The following is a 20,938-nucleotide window of genomic DNA, read 5'->3' on the forward strand; positions in this document are numbered from 1 at the left end:
CATTTCCTACCTGGAATGTACTTAAGAATGAATAGGAAATAAACATTGTTATGGGAAGGAGCAGTTGACTGTGAAATTATTTAAAATTAATAGAGACTGCTTTTCACGGCCTTTTGTGAGATATGAGTAACATCGTTGAGGCTTCCCATATCCTCAGAAGATTCATTTAGGCTGAGAGCTAACTCCCTGTGGTTTTAGGGGCCCTGAAACCTCATCTCCAAAACCAATTTAAAGCAGTAATGGCAACTACAGCAAAGAAGCCATGATAGGTAGTAATAATAAGATCTTTATTTTCTAAAGACAAACACGAGAAGTGCATTTGCTTTCAAGAAATGATGACCCTCGTAAGACATTAAGAAGAGATTACCAAGCTCCATGTGGAGCAGATGGAAAGAAAAATAATACTTGAGCTTTGGGAATGAATCCCCTGTGGGGCTGGTCTGCTGGTAAGATCTAATTCATTATCTGTGGAAATGTAAATGTTATGTCACCACTACAGGGGAAAAATGGAGCAAACCTTTGTTTTAAAAGACAGACCCTTGCATTTTTTCTAGTTTAGCTGCAGAAAAATTAGCTGCAGTCTTTATTCTCTCTAATAAAGTTGTGGTCCAAAATCTAAGCTTTTATCCAAAACAACAGATTACGTTTCTATGCTTTTGCTGTGAAGAAAGTCTTCAAAATGTCACCTTACTCTAAACTGATAGAACATCATTATCCTAAAGTGGCAAATAAGATTTGAAAAAATAGACCAGATTTTCAGTTTATTAAGCTTTTTTTCACTCTGCTGTGCTGTCATAAAGGTTCCTCAAAGGGCAAGGATGCAGCCCGTGCACAGATTTCCTGTTTTGAGTTTGGCTAGCTGTTTTCTGCAGGCTTTCCCCCAGCCATCAGTGGCTGACGCATAACTGAAGTACAGTACGTTATGAACACAACTGCTTCCAGGGGTCCACAAGATTTTATTTTGCAAATGGGTATCACAAGACACATAATTGCTACAGTGTCTTGCACACAAATAATGAATTAAAATAGGATTTGGGGTTTCTTGCCTCTTGGTCCCGTTCTTCTCCTCTAAACCATTTGCCACATTCTGCGTTTCACCAGCTTCAGAAAAAATAAATTATTGCGTTGGTCTATCTACTCTTGTCACTTACCCTACCAATGGCTGACAGTTAATTGTAAGTTAATGACCGATTTTGAAATGCAATAATCCCTTCTCCTGTGCTTTTATTTTTTATTCACTATATTATGCATAAAATCTGTCTTGCTGAATTTGTACATCATTTTCACAGGCAATTTGATGTAAATTTATAACTTTGAAGTAAAAATTAATACATAGAATGTATTGCCATATTAAAATTCAGCTCAGATTTTCTTGATCTTATAAGCATTAAAGGTCCTTTATAATAAAGGGGGGGTTGTTTAATCACAAATGATGTTGTTTAGGCAATTAATTTTCATTTCTCAAAGAAGGCCATGTTCAGAAAAGAACATTTATCATGTCCCCAGCCTGGTGCCACACAGAATTGGAGGAAGAAAGTGTGAATAGCAATTGCAGTGTTACAGGAAAACACTATGAATAGAGCAGGTAAACTCAAGGACACACTTGCTGCTGTGCTTCCAGAATGTAATCCTCATTCAAGGTGCTGAGTACCACGATGTAGAAAGTTCATAGAAATCAGTCGGCAGTAAGATGATGCATGCTTATATTGCAGTGAGGCGTGGGTGAGGGTAATGCCAATGTTGCTGCAAAACCCCTCAAATGTGTTATTTTGAAGCATACTGAATCACTGTGTGCTGAACTTCATGGCATGGCTTAGAGTGTTTCCTCCTCCATGCTAAAAATAGACCAGACGACAGCTAGTGAACCACAGCACTGTCTCCAGTGCAATGTAAGCAGTGCTTATTTGTGAATTTCTCCCATAGGGCTTCCAAAAGCTCCAGCTCCTCCCAGGAGTAAGCTTCCTTGGTAACTGTCAGAGTGGAAATTCTCTCAAAACCAATATCTAAAACCACCATGTAGAACTTCATAGAAAAATTGTAGTATCTTCAAAAGTTCTTAATTTTCTTTTCTTGCCTGCAAGTTTTTCAACCAGCACAGTGCACTCGCGCTCTTCATTAGGATTTGCAACCCTGCCCTTTAGTGTAAAGAAAAAACAACATCACATACATCCCAGGAACAGATAATTGAACAAAAATGTCAATGTGTGAGAAAAGGGAGGCTGAAATATTAAAAAAAAATGGTAAAAGGGAAAAATATATTGCCTGCACTGTAGCTTCACCTCCTTTTGTCTGCTTGCTTGTGTGTATGACATGATGATGTTAAGAATAAAAGAACTCAGAAAGAAGACAAGGATGAAAAACTTCAGTCACTGAATCAAACACCCTTCTCTCAGAGATATTTGTATCATTTCTTCCATAAACTTGTGAAACTCTCATCTGAAAACTGTATAGGTTTCTTGTTACACTGCCCTAAATAAATTATTTTTTCTGATCATTAGAAACATTCTGCTAGGTTTCAAGACAAAATGTACTGTGCCAAGTTACATACATTTGTTTTTATTTAACTGCCATTCTTCAGTGCTTGAGCCTTTTCCATCACATTCATCTGTCCGCTGTACTAAAAAGAAGCAATCATATCCCTTCAGGCCTTCCTGTTGCAAGGTGCACAGAACAAAAGCTTATCTTCATACTTTTAAAGAAAGGACAGTATAATTAATAGGAAGAAAGACACACAGTTTAACAATCTTAGTTCTGCCTGGAATAATGGCAAAACTGTTTATTTTGCTAGTATAAGAATATTATCCATCACAGATAGACATATGGTCTCATAGGACAAAATCAAAGTAGGTGCCCTGGTTTCAGCTGGGACAGTGTTAATTTTCTTCCCAGTACCTGGTATACTGCTGTGTTTTGGATTTAGTATGAGAACAATTATGATAACACATCACTGACATTTCAGTTGCTACTGAGCAATCAAGGCCTTCTCAGTTTCTCAAACTGGCCTGCAAATGAGACACCAGGAAATGCACAAAAGGCTGGGAGGGGACACAGCTGGGACAGCTGACTCCATCTGACCAAAGGGATATTTGATCCCCTATGATGTCGTGCTCAGTGTATGAAGTTGGGGAAAGAAAGTACAGGAGGACATTTGGAGTGATGGCATTTGTCTTCCCAAGCCACCATTACGTGTGATGGAGCCCTGCTCTCCTAGGGATGGCTGAACACCAGCGTGCCCATGGGAAGCAGTGAATGCATCCCTTGTTTTGCTTTGCTAGTGTGCATGGCTTTTGCTTTGCCTATTAAACTGTCTTTATCTCAACTCATGAGTTTTCTCACTTTTGTCTTTCCGATTCTCTCCCCATCCCACCAGGGCAGAGTGAGCATGCAGCTGGGTGGGGCTTAGTTGCTGGCTGTGGTTAAACCACGTTACAGGGACAAAACAGAGAGACTGTTAATTGCAGAGTAACATATTCATCTTATTATGAGGTTGTGTTTAGCAATTTTTAGGTGTACGAAAGGGGAAGTGTAACCAGGACTTCTCTCATAAGTCAGGGGCTAAAACCTTTATGAACTGTGCAAGACAAGGGAGTTGTGAATGCTTCCCATTAGCTTTTTATCCCAGGATAGAAACAGGGTTGGAGCCTTTCCTTCTCCAAATATGAGAGATAGGTACAGCTGGCTCTGTGTGGAGACTTTGGGCCTCCATGTATATGTGGGGCACACACCAACCATATTTAATCCTAGATTCTGCCCACACTTCAGCTGCAGGCAATGTAAATGCACCGAGTTCATCACTGTGTGAGTATTTCATTCATTTCCAAAGATTTGTTGTATTTCTGGTTAGTTGCATTGTGTTATTTTCAAAAAGAGGAGGAATTTTTGATACCTTGAACTTTTTGATCTGTAAAAAAGAACAGCTTGAAAACATGTATTGAATTTCCCATAAAGAAAGGGTGGCATGCTTCAAATAAAGAGCTGATAAATTACAGCAACTAAATATTCCATAATTAATCATGGCAGCTCTCCAAATCTGAGTTTCTTTCCTTATAGTTACTCTGACTTCTATTGCAGTAGTGGCGAGTGTCACTAGGAACTGCAAATTCACTCAGCAGCTAGATAATGTCTAAGAGTTCTACAGTATTGATTGGAGGGATGTTTTGTGGCAATCACTACTATATCAAGCCCAACAGCTATTATGTCTTCTATTGCCTGACAGTGTCCCACGAAACCTACCTGGAAGTTTATGGCGTTTTCATTTCCTAAGATGGAAGAAATTGCATTTAGAAGAAACCCACAAGGGACTTTCGAACGTGAGGTAATAGCACAGGTCAGGAAGTTAAGAAATAAAGCAAGAAAAGGTGGACATAAATAAAAATCTGCTGGCAGAGCTGGGTGCTATTGTGCTTCATTATCAATTTCCCAGGGAGAAATATTTTTGTGCAGCAGGTCAGAGTTGAAGGAGGAAGAGAAGGAAGGTTGCTCTGACTGCCATCCCCTGAGTACGCAAGTGTCATCTCGATTTAAAATTAACATCATTTGGGGAGATTAACTTGTAAGTTACGCGGTGCTTTATACTAATCAAAATATGTGAAGAAAATTAACAAAAAGTCTCTAGTTCTCCTCAAGGGAGACACTTTTTAGCACTGTTTCCAGTTGATTTAGCTTTTAAATGAGTAAGGTTATAATTGGTAATTAATCTGGGTGCATTTTGGGCATACAAATGAAGATGAAGAGCGGAGTTGCAGCTTCTGAAGGGAAAATGAGAGTAAGCATATGGGAAGCAAATGAGGCTAATATGACACAATTCACAGCTTCATTAACAGCATCACGTAAGTTGGGCAGACTCCTCTTGATGTTAACACTACTCTTGCTGAACTTCATCATCAAATGACAAATTCTATAACAATCCTAAAGAAAATAAAGAGGTAAAGCATAGTTACTAGATGACAAAAAGCCTAAAAATAAGACATTCACAAGCTTTGCTCATGCTCTGAAATGTAAAGTTGAGCCAGAATAATACTAATGAGATGCAGAAGATCTGGAGGTCTGCAAAGCTTCGATGACATATGAACCAGGGCTGCGCCTGCTACAGTTGAAAACAATCTCATGTATTATTATTCCTCCTGTTTCGTACAGAAAAACATGTTAATTTTCCATCTTGAGTCAAACATTCTTTATTAATACACTGATGCAGAAGCCAGGTGATTCGCAGCAAGAAACAGGAAGTTTCTATACACCAGAGCATATAGAAAACTCAGAAAGATAACTGAACACAATACTACTCTTTGGGCCAAAACCCACAGAAATAAATGGGAGACTTTTCATTGGCTTCACGAGGTTTTATGTCAGTGGGTTGTATAAGTATCTGGTGGCACCAAAATATGGGATACTCGTGACATGAGAACTCACTTCCAAATAGCAGACTGTGATATTCCAGCTCTATCTTACTAGTCCTTACAGCTACGTTCTAATAATATTGGTTCCTCTTACCTCTATTCAGTCAGGCATTCCTCTCCAGATTTGGGCATTTATGTCTCTTGGGCGCTTTTCCCAATGTGAGCAGTCAGGGAGACCTGCATTCTGGATCCCACTGTCGGAAACCTGTAGTAGTTCAGAAGAAAAACATAGTACCTTGGACTCCCCTACACTCAGTAGCAATTTGAATCTACTTATGAAACAGATTTCTAAATGCTAAAGATCCAGAAAATCTCCAGGTCAACAATCTTTTTCTGCTAGGTTTTTTATAGCTTGTACAAATACGTGCCCTAGATAAATATATCAGGAAGGACAGTGGAAAAATCTCTAACAAGAAATATTAAAACCTGCCAGAGCATCTGGCAGACTTGTGAAATGCTAGGTCTGAATCCTGTAGGTCTTGTGCATATAAACAGCATCTAAGTAAACCTGCACTGAAAAGTAAGAGAATTTTCATTCAGATTTTTTTCACAGTCCTTCAAGATTTCGTCAAGCCAGTTGTTACCTTTCTCTTCAAAAAAAGAAAAAAAGAAAAAAAAAAGAGTGGCAGTGCTGTTCGACACACCTGTTCACTAGTTTACTTTGCCAAGAAATAGCCTAAAGAATAAATTTCAAATCGTTTCTCACAGTAAGGCCATTCCATATACCCAGCATATATAATTCCATTTTTTTTTTTCTTTCTCCCAATACATCTATGCTTTAAGGTTTTTTCTGTATGGGCACTTGGGAGAGACAGACAGAATACTGAAGAGAGATGGCATGTACAGTAAGGGAACCAGAAGAAGAAACAATAAAAATATCTCCCTTTTGGAAACATTTGTGTCTGCTTTTTGCAGCCATTGTCCTTGGCTGGCACAAAATTGACTTTCAGTTAGTAGATATTGCATCACTGTGATGTAAGAGGTGGCCTTGCATGGGTTGCAGATAAAGTTAACAACTGCATTGCCAAAAGATATGTCTGGTCATTTTATGTTTCAAATCGCATGGCGATTTGGAAGGTCACACACTGTTTAACTGAAGAAGAGCCAGAGCTGCATGCGAGTTGCTGTACAGCTTGCTCAAGCAGGTCAGCACTACAGTGCTGTTCCTGTGGTGTGTCCGTCCTTGCGGTTGCTCTAGTCCATAGAGTGCAGCTTTTGTTTACTGAAATACAACTTTATACGTGACATATTTGTAAATCTTGAAATCTCTCATCTGCCTTTAAGTCTTCTGATAATTATGACAACCCAGCATTTGCAAAATTTTTTCTGAATGTTGTAACGTATATCGTAGCAAAATGGAGAATTGTTATGCTTCTGATTCATCCACCCAAAATGTTTCCTTTTAAGTTGTTGCACAGAGGAAGGAAGAACCATTCAAACTATACAGAAAATTAGCAATGATTTGGGTTGATGATAAATATCTGCATTGGATCGGCCATGTGTGTGAGTCACTAATCACAATGTACAAAGTCTGAAATGAATGAAAAATATAAAAACTGGTCTGCTGTCAATTCTGTGGTGAAGCGACTGACTCTACTGGCCTTATTTAACTGATCTTTAATGGAGAAGTAAGAAGTTTGCTATTCATGACATCAGGCGTTACTAGGACATCATGTATTTTGTAAACACGCTGCTGCAAATATTATTCTATTCAGCGGACTCTTTTGGCTGCTTCTCTACATGAACAGGCTGCCCTGGCTTGAAGATTAAACAAATAAACCAAGAGGATGCTGAGGATGTCTAGGTTGAAGAGGATTTTGAACTAATTGTTACTGTAGGAATTCTCTTACACAGACAGTTGCATATATAGGTAACAATTTTTTACTTAAGTCTCTGCCCATTTTAACATATCCTATGTTATTTTAACACATTTCTCCATGACATCTAAAATAAAGACATTTTGGGGAATGAGGATTTTTTTTCCCCAGGAATTCTGAAATTGACAGAAAATTAATGACAATATAGTAGATGCTGAGAGAATAAGCAGCAGTAGGATGACAGCTGCTCTCTGAAAAAAAATAAAAATCAGATTCTGTCTTAAAATGCGAAAACGGGGAGCTCTGTGGTGTAGTAGTTTCATGAAGGAACTTGGAGCTTATTCTACCCCTTCCCTGGCAATTGTCGAGACGGCCCTTGGAGAAACACAGCTCTCAGCTGGCTGCTCCCCAGCCAGGAAGAATAAAACAGAAAATCCCACCCCAGCATAGATGTAGTCATACTGCTTTATTTGAGGAGCTTTGCTGCCAATGGAAGAGGAGCTGGGTGGTAAACAGTAAAGAGACAGCTTGGAGAAGCTGCATCACAGCAGCTGTTTGATCAATTTAAGAAGAGGATTCAGATTCAAGTTTACCTCAGCATAAAAATGTTTCCAACTTTAAAAACAAATGCTCCTGTTCTTCTAAATATATTTTTCCAACTGATACAACTACAGTGATATAGTTCAGTTCTACAAAACTGATTTTTGATGACTGCTAACATGTAACACTTTTACATAAAAGTTATTACTACATGGTTTACACATTACACGGTAAACTACATTAAATAATACACTTTACATAAACACATTTCTATTTCCCCCAATGTCAATGTATAGCTATCAGACTAATATCAAGATAACATCGATAATCAATAGAATTGGATCAGGTAAACCCAATTCTTCATTATCCTGGATTCTGTGCAAGCATTGATATCATAAGATGTAAACATTGCCAAATTAAAATGGTACATTAGGCTCTCACTCATTCTGCTGACATGGCCTTTGGCACAGGGTAGTGAAAAATGCTTCCCCAGTATTGCTAATATTAATTTTTGTTAGTTGCCTACTATTTATTGTTTCCTGCCAATGTTTGTAAGACAGCAAGTGTGTCAGGATGACTAGACAAGCAACATTTGAACACTGTTACAGTTATGGGGATTTTGCAGTTTAAGTCTTTTGCTGGGGTCCCATGTACAAGTGAGTTAAATTAATAATCATTTTTGATAAGCTGAATCCACCCAACAACATCCACAAAGTAAAAATAGGCATTTTAGACTAGAAATAATCTGCATATTGCTAACAGTGATGATGATTAGCCATTGGCCTGTTTACTAAGTGATACTTCTCTATAATATTAGGAAAATGGTCATTTTAATAAAAATTTATGGCCTTTCTAAAGCCCACAGCTCTAGCAACTAAACAATCCATATGCCTGAGAAAAGAACTTCTAGATTTCATTCCCCCGCCTGGGCTATGCATGATGTCAGGCTGGACTGCTGCAAACATCTTTCTTAGCACTAAAGATGCTACAGAGAACTGATCCGTCACAAGCAACGGGGATGACTTATAGCTGATATTTCTCCAGTGACCTGAGTATTGTTCTCCATATTCTAGAAAGTCTGTGTTTTACTGTATTATCTTCCAAAATAATTTGGTATGCAAGAATATTAAGCTTCTTAAGTGGTTAAGTAGGCATATGATGCTAGTTTGTGTTTTTAAATTTTCTCTTCTGAAAAAAATAGAGACTTATGTCATCTGAAAATCTACTTCTCCTAATGGTTTTAGTAACCCTAAGTAAAGCATTTAACACAATACCGGAAATAGGGTATGGTAAGCACCAGTGACAGCACATGAATAGTGACAGACAGCTGAGCACTAGTTAAAATAAGCAAAAGTTATAGTATCAGAAAATATCCAAGGTGCAAGACAGATGGGAATTTAGCCTTCCCACAGGCACAAGATAGATAAGAAGCAACAATGTGAAGGCCAAGCAGCAAATAAACTTGCAGCCAGTTTGGCATGAATGAGTTAACCTTATTTATACTAACATACTACAGTAATATTTGATTAGTTTATATAAATCTAGATATTTTTATATTATTAAGACAATATAAGGACAAGTCAAGTACCCCAAGTACTCCTTTGTCTTTATAACTACAGTTCATGTAGAGGTTCCTGACTACAGATGCCCAGTTCTTCCTGACGTGTGGTCAATGAACTTGGAAAATCAGATCAGGCTTGTGTCCCAGTGTACTTTTCTTATCAGTGTTTTACTGGAATTAAAAATTTTACTTTACTAAATAATACAATTTTTACTCTCTATGTACTTTTCTTATTTCACTTTTTGTTTTTATATTAATTCTAATTCCACAGTCATCATTTTTTACATTTCATAGTACGGAAAAACATGAATTTGTCATGTCATATTTTTAACACACAACTGTTTATTTTCGTTATATTGCAGAATTGTTAAACAAAAAAAACCCCAACCAACCAACCAAAAAAATAATCTGTTTACCCTGTGAGCCGAAGCTGTTCAGGGAAAGTTTCCAGAACATGTGTGATTTGTCAGTTAACTTCTGGGGACCACCATACCAGAGTGCCTCACTGTGTTTGTGAATAGCTATGGTGGTCTGCTCAAAGAATGCATCTGTCTATTCACCTTCCTTATCCTCTGATAATAATTTTTAGATCTTTCTCCAATTTCAGCCATATTTGGCAGAGAGATGAAAATCTCAACAATTTTTGCAAATTTACTGAAATTGGGCATGTAGGGTGGAGAGATCTTAACAGTCACCCTACACAGGAAAAGAGTGCAGTGTGAGAGCATAAAACATTTATTAAGTACTAGAGATGTGTGAGGAGAGAGATGTTTTGAATGTCTCAACCTTAAGATAATCTTCCACATAACTTTATTCCTTCCTACACACCAGAGTATATGCACAGGGTACAAATCTATATTAGTACCAATGTTCACATAACTCCATGCTAATTCAGTTTTCTGGGTATTTCTGTATGAATGAACTTCAGCATGTAGTTTGGCAGTAAAGATGGTAGTTAGCAACCAATCTTTTGTCCAGTTAAGAAGCAAGTACCTTAGCTAAATGGATCAAAAGCACAATGCAAGAAATAAGGCAAATTCATTTCATTTTATTTCAGAAATCTGTCTGTGATGTGAGAAGACAAGCAAGTGCAGTTATCTGTGTTGAGGCTTTTCTATTCTCCTAAAAGTGTTCTCAGAGATGTTCAAGAAGTACAAGCATCGCTACAGACTAAATTATTAAACTAGATGTTCGCAGCCTTCCTAACCTGAGGTATATTTTGTTTTCTTCAGTAGCCTGGTTTGCATTTCATTGGATATACCTATCCTAGGTGTTGGCTCAACAAATAAAAATTTGTTCAACAAAAGCCTAAGGCATGTGTTGAAGGATAAATTTAGCAGCCATCACTTCAGAAAGGTTGCATCCATATAACACTCTCAAAATGACAAGGAGAATAGTAGGTGTCTGTTGCTGCTTCTGAGAGATGAATCAAATATTAATTTTATTAGGAGAGGAAGACCGTGTAACACGGGATTTCTAGTCCTGGATCACACAGCTACTTGAGAAGATGGATGCACATATAGCAACCACAGCCCCTTCTCTGCTTCGGAGAACTCCCTGCGAGAGCAGGGAGAGCAGGGAACTCAGCAGCCCAGGCGTCTGCAGTTCCTTCCCTGAGTCTATGATGGTCTCAGTGATGGCCAGCAAATGTCTTCCCACATGAGTGTCAGACATTGCTCTTGGAGCTTCAAGGGGAAGGGTGATCACTAAGTATCCTCTCCATACTACATATTCTCATTCTATCTTACTGTAGAGCCCTTCATTCTGTAAAATTGAAGCAATGGTCAAGCCCTGCACCATTCATAACATCATGGCAGACACCTAACTGTGACATCTCAGCAGAGAGAGAAATAGAGACACATCCCCAGAAAAGTATTCAGATAAATCCAGATTTCTGTAGTCGCACCAAAAAAATAGGGGGAAAAAAAAAAATAAAATCAGAATGCTGTTTTAAGTATTAAAATATTTTAGCGTTAAAAAAGAAACAGATGTAATGCTCATTAAATAGAACCAGCAGGCATCTGATTTGAAATGGGATTAGTCCCCAAATCCTGCGGTGCTGTTTTCATGTACACGGATGGATTAACAAAACAGGTTGGGCTTGAACTTTTTGGTTTTTTCCTCATTTCAGTTCAGGACTATCAGCCACTACTTTTTCCTGACTTTGCTGACTAGAACTTTTAAAGAATCCATCAATGGAAACTAGGCCACTGTCAACAATGAGCCTAATTCTCACTGACGTTCTTTGGAGATTAAGGCTCAGCCTGTACATACAGTGATGTGTCATTTTAATTTTAATTAAGTAAAAAGACACAACTAAACATAGCCTTTGCTTCTCATTAAGTTTAATAGAGACAACATGTATATTTGGCAACTGCATGGGGCATGGCCTGCGTTTTTCAGAGGCTGTTAAATTGAATCAATAAGATAGTCAGAAATCGTGCGTGTTCAGGGATGGGAGCAGGAAACCCAACAACCATTTGGAGTTGAATCTGGTGAGGGATGTGAAGAGCAACAAGGAGAGCTTCTACAGGTACATCAGTAGCAAAAAGAAGACCGGGAAAATGTGGGCCCACTACTTAATGGGATCTGGTGACAAAGGAAATGGAAAAGGTCATGGTATGCAATGCCTTTGACTACCAGTGAAGACCAGCCTGCAGGAAAGCCAGGCCCATGAAACTAGTAGGAAAGTCTAGAGCAAGGAGGACTTAACCCTCAGTGGAATAGAATCAAGTTAAGGAGCGTACAAACAATCTGGACACACCCAAGGCCCTGTAACCTCATGGGATACACCCATGACTGACCACTTCTTGCTGGTCAATGTCACTGTGAGGCCACTCTCAATCATCTCTGAAATGCTGTGGCAATCAGGAGAGGTTTCTGAGGACTGGAAGAAGGCAAATGTGACTGCTATCTTCAATAAGGGCAGAAGGAGCATGAAGAGAATTACAGGCTGGTCAGCCTCACCTTGATCCTTGGGAAGGTGATGGCACAAATAATCCTGGAAATCATTTTCAAACACATGAAGGACAAGAAGGTGACTAGGACCAGCAAAGATTTATGGAGGAAGAATCATGCCTCACCAACCTGAGAGCCTTCTTCAATAAATAACTAATTCAGTGGATGAGGGAAAAGAAGTTACATACCTTATCTTGGATTTAACATGGCTTTCAACACTGTTTCTGATAATATCCTTATAGAGAATCTGATGAATTACGGACTAGATAGAAGTATGTGAGGTAGACTTAAAACTGGTGGAACTGAGCTAAAAAAGTTGTCATAGCAGCACAAAGTTCAGCAGGAAACCAGTCCCTAATGGTGTACCTCGGGAGATGATGCAGAGCCAATACTGTTTAACATCTTCATTAGCTACATGGATGATGGGACAGAGTGCATCTTCAGACAGTTTGCAGTTGGCACAAAATTGGGAAGTGTGGCTGAGACATGAGAAGGTTGTGCTGCCCTTCAGATGGTCCTCAACAGGCCGGAGAAATGGGCTGACAGGAACCTCATGAAGTTCAACAAGGCTTCTCCTTTTGTGCACAGTCCTGCACCTCAGGAGGAATAATCCCATGCACCAGTGCAAGCTGAGAGCAAACTGGCTGGAAAGCAGCTTTGTAGGAAAGGAGCTGAGGTTTCTGGTGAGCAAGAAGTGAGACATAATCCAGCAATGTGTCCTTGTGGTAGAGAAGGCCAAGAGCCTCCTGAGCTGGATTAGGCAGAGCATTGCCAGCAGATCAAGGGAGATAAACCTTCAGCTCTGCTCAGCACTGATGAGACACACCTGGAATGCTGGGTCCAGTGCCGTGCTCTCCAGTACAAGAGAGATATAGAGTCACTGGGGGCAGTCTAGTGCAGTGCCACAATGACTGAAGGCCTCTCTCCTATGGGGAGACACTGAGAGAGATGGGATGGTTCGACCTGGTACACAGAAGACTCAGAGGATCTTACCAATGTGTATAAATACCTGACGAGGGAAGTCAAGAGGAGGAAGCTAGAGTCTTCATAGTGGTATCCAGTGACAAGAGGCAATGGGTACTAAGTGAAATATAGGAAATACCACTGAAACATAAGGAAAACCTTTTTACTGTGAAGGTAGTCAAACACTGGTACAGGATGGCCAGAAAGCCTGTGGAGTCATGTCCAAAACCCAGCTGGACATGATCTTGAGCATCTGTTCTGGATGACCCTGCTCTGGGCAGGGTTTGGACGAAGCAATCTTGCAAGGTGCCTTCCTTCCTCAGCCAGTCCCTGAAGGTGTGTATGATCAGAAATGTTGCAGAATGTGTCAAGCCTAGGTAATTTTAATATTGACAGCCCACACCTATTGTACAAATTCTTCATAGGGTTTTCTTCCCTCACTTTCCATCTTCTGCTATGTTTAGGCATCTTGACTGAAATAGTGGTGGTCTTTTCTTACATTGTGGTACAGCATCAACTCTTCCTTCTGCTAATATAAGTAGTTTCTGAGTTAACAGTTAACGCAAATGCACCAAAACATACGTACCAGAGATGCAAGGCAGGGCTAAGCCAATAACTTGGGACACAGGGATCCTAACAGCCATGCTACAGTAAAACTATATATAGAATCATAGAATGTCCTGAGTTGGAAGGGACTCACAAGGATCATCAAGTTCAACTCCTGTCCCAATATATGACAAACCCACAGTTCACACCATATGTCTGAGGGTGTTGTCTAATATATACATAGACAAAAAGTCTTTATAGCAGGAAACCTCAGTGGAGCAAGTATTATGGTATGTTCACCATCTGCACTACTGAAAATTCATATTGCTGCAAAATGTTTCTTGCTTCCACAAGTACATTTCCTCTGATGCCCTGTTGACTTTCTTCATTGAAGTAGTAACTTTTAAACATGTGTGTTGTATAAACACATAAATGGTGACAGCAACAAGAGGCAGGAGTAGCAGCAAACAGTGTCACTGGATAAACGAGTTTCCAAAGAAGATGTCCCTGCTGCAGCAGTAATTGGAATCACTGTTGCAGTGAACAATTCAGGCACTTCAGTCGGTTAGATGTTTCTTGAGGCAAATGCTACCATCACAAAGGCATCCTACTACTTGGAAAATTATTACCATCAGAATAGAGAGTATAGAGAAGAAATAATTTAAGAAATTACATTCAAAAGAAAAAGTGGTTCTTATTTTTAACAAGTTTCACCAAACGTTTGTGGTATATTGTAAAATTTTACACTGGTACTTGATTTTTCTGGGGTTTTTTTTGTATGTTTGTTTTGTTTGGGGTTTTGGGTTGTTTTGTTTTGTTTTTTGATACGCTGTATTTTAACTCTAGGAAATAAATCGGGGAAGGAAACATTTAATGGACCAGCCCTTTCTGATACCCTGTTAAACGGCAGTTTCAGGATTACAAAAAAAATGGGAGGACATTAGCATGAAAATGCTGTCCTCCTTGCATTTGCTGCTACAGAAGGCTGTAGTATAAAGACAGCATTCTCTGCATTCTGATAGCACAACTATTGCTATCAGTTCTCTAGGTAAGCACACAGCATTTGCTAAGATACTGAAACACCTATTTACTTCAGAAGCCACACCTTAATCTCTATAGCAGGTAGTGATATATATCTTCCTTCTCTCTCAGATAGGTAACTAACTTGTATACTTTCCAGGATGATGTTTCAACATGTGGCAAGCCATTAAAGACCACAAAAGATTCATAATACTGTAGGTATATATGTAGGTTAAATAACACTGTGTTGATGTCTATCATAAAAATCAGGGTTTTCTGTGTTGGTCAGTGGCCCTCACATTTTGGAATCCAGTAGCCCTTAGGCACTTCCCAACATTTCTCCCATAATATTATATCAACTAGCCAAAACTTTAATGAAACTTTTACTCAAACAGCATAAGACTGCAGACTACTTAAAACGGTTTTCAGCAGACCACAGTTTGGTAACTATAAGGCCTTGGTAACTACTGTACAACTATTTGTAATAAAAGGAAGACTAAAGTTTATAGGTTTGCAAAAATGCAAAGAGTAGAACAACTCAGTAAATAGCATTGGTAAAGAGAATAAAGGGCACAATGACTGTATTTTATATGTTCAGCTCTGGGCAACAGCTCTAGGCAACAATGCTGGAGTAAGTGCTGGGTGAGATAACAGTATGAACTAATGCCTTTAAAGTTTGAGAGGAAGTTCCAGCAAAGGAGGAGGTCTTTTGTAAAAACGCCAAAGGTGATTGTGTGAGAAATACACTAATGAGACAGTGAAGACTAGTATTACTGACAGAGGGTTGATGCTCAATGCGACAATAAAGCTGATTCAGTGCAGAGTCAATTGATCAGAAACTTTGGAGAGGACAATGAGTTTGCCTTTGATGCTGATGAAACAGAAAGCCAGAAGAGAGACATAGACATTATGTCAGCAAGGAAGATAATCCGCACAGTGCAATTCTGAATGAGATTTCAGAGAACACAGTGGAAGTCACAGGAGTTAAAGAGAGAAGTTGCTAATGGCAGAGGTGTGACATGACAGGGGCACTGAGACAGTCAACAAGGTTCAATCTTCTAATTGACATGTAAGAAGAAACAAAATAATATAGACACAATCCTCATGTATAGATTCAGAGAGACTGCTATACTGCGAGCAGTATTCAAATTAAAGACCTAAATGACCGTAAGAGCAGTGTGGCACTCAGAGTAAAAATAGGGAGAAAGAGACTCTTGTGAAAGAAAAAGCAAATGTAAGTGTAAGGTGTGGTAGCTGCCTTCAAGGAGGTGGCAAAAAGGTACTCGTTTTAACTGAGTGTAGAAAGACAGGCCAGCAACAGAGATGGAGAGCCATGAATCACCAGAACAAGATATGATTCAATGCCAAGTTCTTGGGTAAGAGGACTACAGATAGGGCTCATAGCTGTGGGGACCTGGAGGACATATCACAGATCCTGATTAAAAGCTGATTAACAAGAATTAGCTACTGTAAGAGAAATAGCCAGGAATTAGAGTCATGTCGGACAAAACCAAAAGGCAATATGAAGCCTTGATTTTAGAAACAATAGAATGTCTTGCACTGTCAGGTGATAATGAGAAGTTAAGGGAAATTAAGGTGGAATAGAAAGGCTGAGATTTGGGAAGGAGGAAGGCATGCTCAGCTTGGGACAGCACTTTCAGTGACTTGCAGACATCCACGACTTTGTGGATTGTTGAGATGATCAAGCAGGAAAATGAGGCTGTGCTAGAAACCAGGCTGTGGCAGCAGACAACACGTTCAGTTAACCTTGAAAGAAGAAGTGTAAAGAGTTTTAAAGAGAATTGTTGATCGTTAAAGGGGCAAGAGGCATTGTAAGTTATATTTAAACCTATGGATGAAAAAAGAATGCATAAACACCACTTAGAAATTAAGCACTATTTCATCATTATAATTAATCAATGAGATCTTGTTAGGATTAGGAGATCTTGTGTGTCCTTCTGAATAGAAAATCAGGGTAAACTATTTGCTAGGAAGTCTTTTTACCTCTGTCTCCTATTCATGACTTGTTTGAATACCTACATACCGATTTATCCTGTTACTGATCCACTATAGCCAGCAACCTGCTATAAGCTTTTGTTTATAAGATATGAATTGTTGTGCCACCCTTGCGTGCTGTGACTCATGAGTAATTTTAGGTTGGCTCAGCTTCCTCCATTTTGTGGCCTATTAGATGTACACAGTTGCAGGTTTGTTTTTCTAACCTCAGAAAATACATGACATGACTTTCCAAGGAATAATTTTTCACACTAGCTGGATATTTAATTTCAGAGGCCAATCGTGAAGCCAAAAAAAGTTAGCAATGAGGAACCTCTCCTTTTCTAGCTGATTTACTGCGATGACATCTGCGAATTAGATCAGTGATATCGCGGTTAGCTTTTAAAATTTTCCTTAGCAGTGTCTCTTCAAGTTCAGTACTGAGTTTACTGAGTGTCAAGAACAGGCCTACACCTTCTTCTGTCACTGATTAATGAACAAAACCAAATTTTCATAGGAGAAGGCCTCTGTTTAACGAAGGCATGCAATTCAGTGATTGCAAGAAGAAGGAGGTACAAGAGCTAAAGACTGGTGGTGTGCCACAGCATAGATAGGAGCGTTCTACAGAACGAGCAGTGGAGAAACTGCCTGGTTTCATACAGCAGAACAGAATGGATATGGAAGAAAGGGACTGGAGGAAAATGCTCACAAGGGGAGAAAGATAAAAACAGAAAATGACACAAGAAAAAAGACTTAGTCTGTCTTTACCCACATATTCATACATTTGGCTAAACAGTCTCTATTGCTGCCCTCTACTCCTGCTGTCTTGACACAATCTCTGTTGTTCCACAGTGAATGTTTGGGTAATTGTGCAGTGAGCTGGACAGAAATATGACTGATATTGGTTACTTTTTGGTACATAACCCAACAAAAATTAAAATAATGGATAGAAGCAGGAAATACTTCAGCTGGCACTGCTGCCAAAGAGAGGACTGCGGGATCATAGTCTGGAAGGAAGATCTAGCAAAGGGACTGGATAAATGAACAGGAGGACTAGGAGCAAGAGATAAAACTAGTGATGTCAATTTTGATGCATTTTCCGCTTGCTGGAAGGTCAGTCACATTCCCACCACAAAAACCCTTACACCAAATCTAGCAATAATGTAGCTGAATATATGTTCATTTCAATGAGCTGGTCAAGAAATGTTTTGAGGGTTTTATTTTTATTTTGTTTTTCTTTTGGATGACGTCAGTGACTCATTTCACCTTGCAGCAGCCATAAGATCACTACACCCAATGCAAAGGAAATGGTAGGGAGAGGGAAAGTGGATCTACCTCTTTTCAGTTAGGTTTTATATCACACATTAAGCTGACTAAGACTAGTCAATACATGCTCAAAATAATACATTCCAGTGAAGATTGCACAGTAAGTGAAGTTGAATGAGGTCTGGGAGAATAAGAGATAACAGGTCACAAAATGGAGGAGTAAAGATAGGGGATACAGCAAAGTGTTCCTGTCTCTATTTGTTCAGTCTTCCAGGGGTGAAAGACAAAATAAACCAGGAAAGGTTACAAAACAGAAACAAGAGATCTGAAAAAAAAAAAAAAGAAAAAAAAAAGCAGCAACAAGTAAGAGAAACTAGGAAAAAAAACAGCAGAATTCTAAAAATTTGAAGAGTTGGAGAAAATATGTGTTTATCAGCTGCAGAGAACTGCCTGAAGAACAAGGAGATCTGCCAGAGCAGCTGAAAAAACCCCAGTTGCCTGACCTACAGAGTGGAAAAAGTATTCCCAAGCCCAGGGGAGAGCAGAATGAAGAGAGCAGAGAAGAGTATGAAGTCAGTCTGATTTTAGATGTTTCCAAGGGGGCAGACCTACCTCACCTAGACTGTGAGATTCAAATTCAAATTATTTATGAACTTTTCTCCTTTCCTGAGTCTCTTTTCCTACATACATGGAAACCTACATAGATACTTTCATCTGAGCAGTGCCAATACTATTCATTATCTCCACCGGGGATTTGCTGCAGCATTTTTGATAATGCCCAAGCAACCCCACCTCTCCCTGGTCTCTTGCTTAACCCTGTATTTTTCAGTAAAAAAATGTCTTTTAGCTTTAGAACTTCTAAATCTTCACTTAGGAAACTGCAATTATGCATGCTTGTAAAACACTGACACAAGCTTTCATTTCTAATTTTTAGCTGTTTGTAGTGAAGATCCTAATGATGCTCAAGCCATGACTTTATGACGCATAATTTCACGTCAATCAATGTGAAGTAGAAAAAAATTTCTTTTAAATTGGTGATCCAGTCCTTTGTGTCATTCTATAAACACTGAAAAACAGTAAGAAAATTGTGTGGGAACATGACCAAGCAGCTGGGAGGTGAAGCAGTGGGAATTATTAAAATATGATCACTGCCAAAACCTCCCTCGAATGAAAATGCAAACTCAGTAGGGAAAAAGAAACATAAAAAGACAGAACAGATTTGTTTGCTACTGAAATAATTTTCCAGTGTATGTAAACTGTTAGCTAGAATAACATGCACTGATGAAACAAGGGTCTTGTGAGGAAATACACATGTGCACATATACATATAAACCACATGATGGGCAGTAGTTAAGATTTCACAATCTTCATCTTGGCATTTAGTAGGTTTTTTCATAACTTTGCACCTGAAATATTAGTTTTCTCTCACTATTTTTATTACAATGATCTCTATATTCTAAAGCAATTTTTTACCAGAAAAGCAGCCCAGTTACTGCCTGCCATACTGTCTCTCACATGTTATTTATTAACAAGATTCATTATATTTTTTGCCATTGGACTTCACAGTTGCTGTTGGACTGTGGCTATATCTAGATCAGATCTGGAGGGGAAAATACTCCAATATTTATAGATTTTATAATTCTCTACCATAATCTGTTCAGTCTCTCTGTTTCTAAATCCTTTACCCCAGGCTCATGTCCTTTTTCTGTCTTAATATTGCTTTTGCAATGAATCAGGCTGCTGCTTCTTTGCCACTCTCCATGTGTATCAAAAAAAGCAGACAAGAATGGGGAAAAGGCAATGCAACCCGTCTCCTGAGCCCAGTGTCAGCCAGTGGGAGAAACAATTTGAGGAAGCTCTGGGATTAAATATGATCTGTCATCCTCTGACAGAGGCAAATCTAAAGTTGAATTTCTGCTTACAAGGAATGGACTCTAGCACAGCGTGAGATTTCTTTTTTATTTCTTCTTGATAAAATTGAAGAAAATGCCCCGAGAAAATACAGTGAAAGAAACAATAAAAACTATATAATGTGTTTTGACTGAGGAGATTCTGGAAGATTACTTTGCTCTTTCATAAATGATCCTACTTGGGCACGTAGGAATGTGTTGTAGGTAATTTCCATCAGCTGTGGAAATTCTCAATATCATACGATCTACCCGTTGTGGCTTCATCTATAAAATACAAGCACAGACCTGGCTTGGTTTTACTTTCCATTCAGATCATACTTAAGCCTGTAGTAACATGCACACTTGGGACTTTAAGAACTGTTTATCTCTTAGGCACATCCTTCTTCTTCTCTCTTCCCTTTCATCCACACTAACTTTTAATCCTGTTCAACAGCAATTTTTTTCTTTCCTTCCTCTGTAGCTACAAATGTACATAGGCAGTGAAAAATAACAATGATCCCCAAGGAACAATTTTTCTTTCTTAGAAAGCTCAGGTTAGAGTCACTGCATCCCGAGCCGCGAAACAACATGGTTAAAATTCAGCCCAGATTTGCCAGTTCTGCATGTATACGTGGCAGCACATCTTGACTTTATTTCCCCCCTGCCCCGCAGCATCCCCTGCCCCCCACTCCCCCGCTCTAAATTCCTCCACACAACCGAATTTGGCATTTCTGACAAAACCCGATCAGCACCGACCCTAAACGCGCTCTGTGTTTGTTGCACATCACCAGCTAATTACATGTAACCGCACGCTGGGCCAACCGCAGGGTTAGGCCCCAAGTGCGATACGAACCCACTCCGCGGCTCGCTCCCACCCGGCTCCCCGCGACGCGCGGGGCGAAGGGCGGGGTGGACACGCCCACTCGCGCGGCGGGGGCGGGGCTGCCGTGGCAGCGGTCGGACTTCCCCTCATCCACCCCCGTCCAG

General features: G+C 39.4%; 1 long non-coding RNA gene across 1 annotated transcript; it reads right to left on the reverse strand.

Moving 5' to 3' along the window:
- Positions 1-265: 265 nt before the first annotated feature.
- Positions 266-20,937, reverse strand: LOC139828120 (uncharacterized). Its single transcript, XR_011739406.1, has 3 exons — positions 20,805-20,937; positions 5,491-5,601; positions 266-4,908 (listed from the first exon to the last, which is right to left on the reverse strand). It is a non-coding gene; the product is annotated as an uncharacterized lncRNA (long non-coding RNA).
- Position 20,938: the final 1 nt, after the last annotated feature.

Source organism: Patagioenas fasciata, chromosome 1 (genome assembly GCF_037038585.1).
Source record: "Patagioenas fasciata isolate bPatFas1 chromosome 1, bPatFas1.hap1, whole genome shotgun sequence".
In the NCBI taxonomy this organism is placed as follows: domain Eukaryota; kingdom Metazoa; phylum Chordata; class Aves; order Columbiformes; family Columbidae; genus Patagioenas; species Patagioenas fasciata.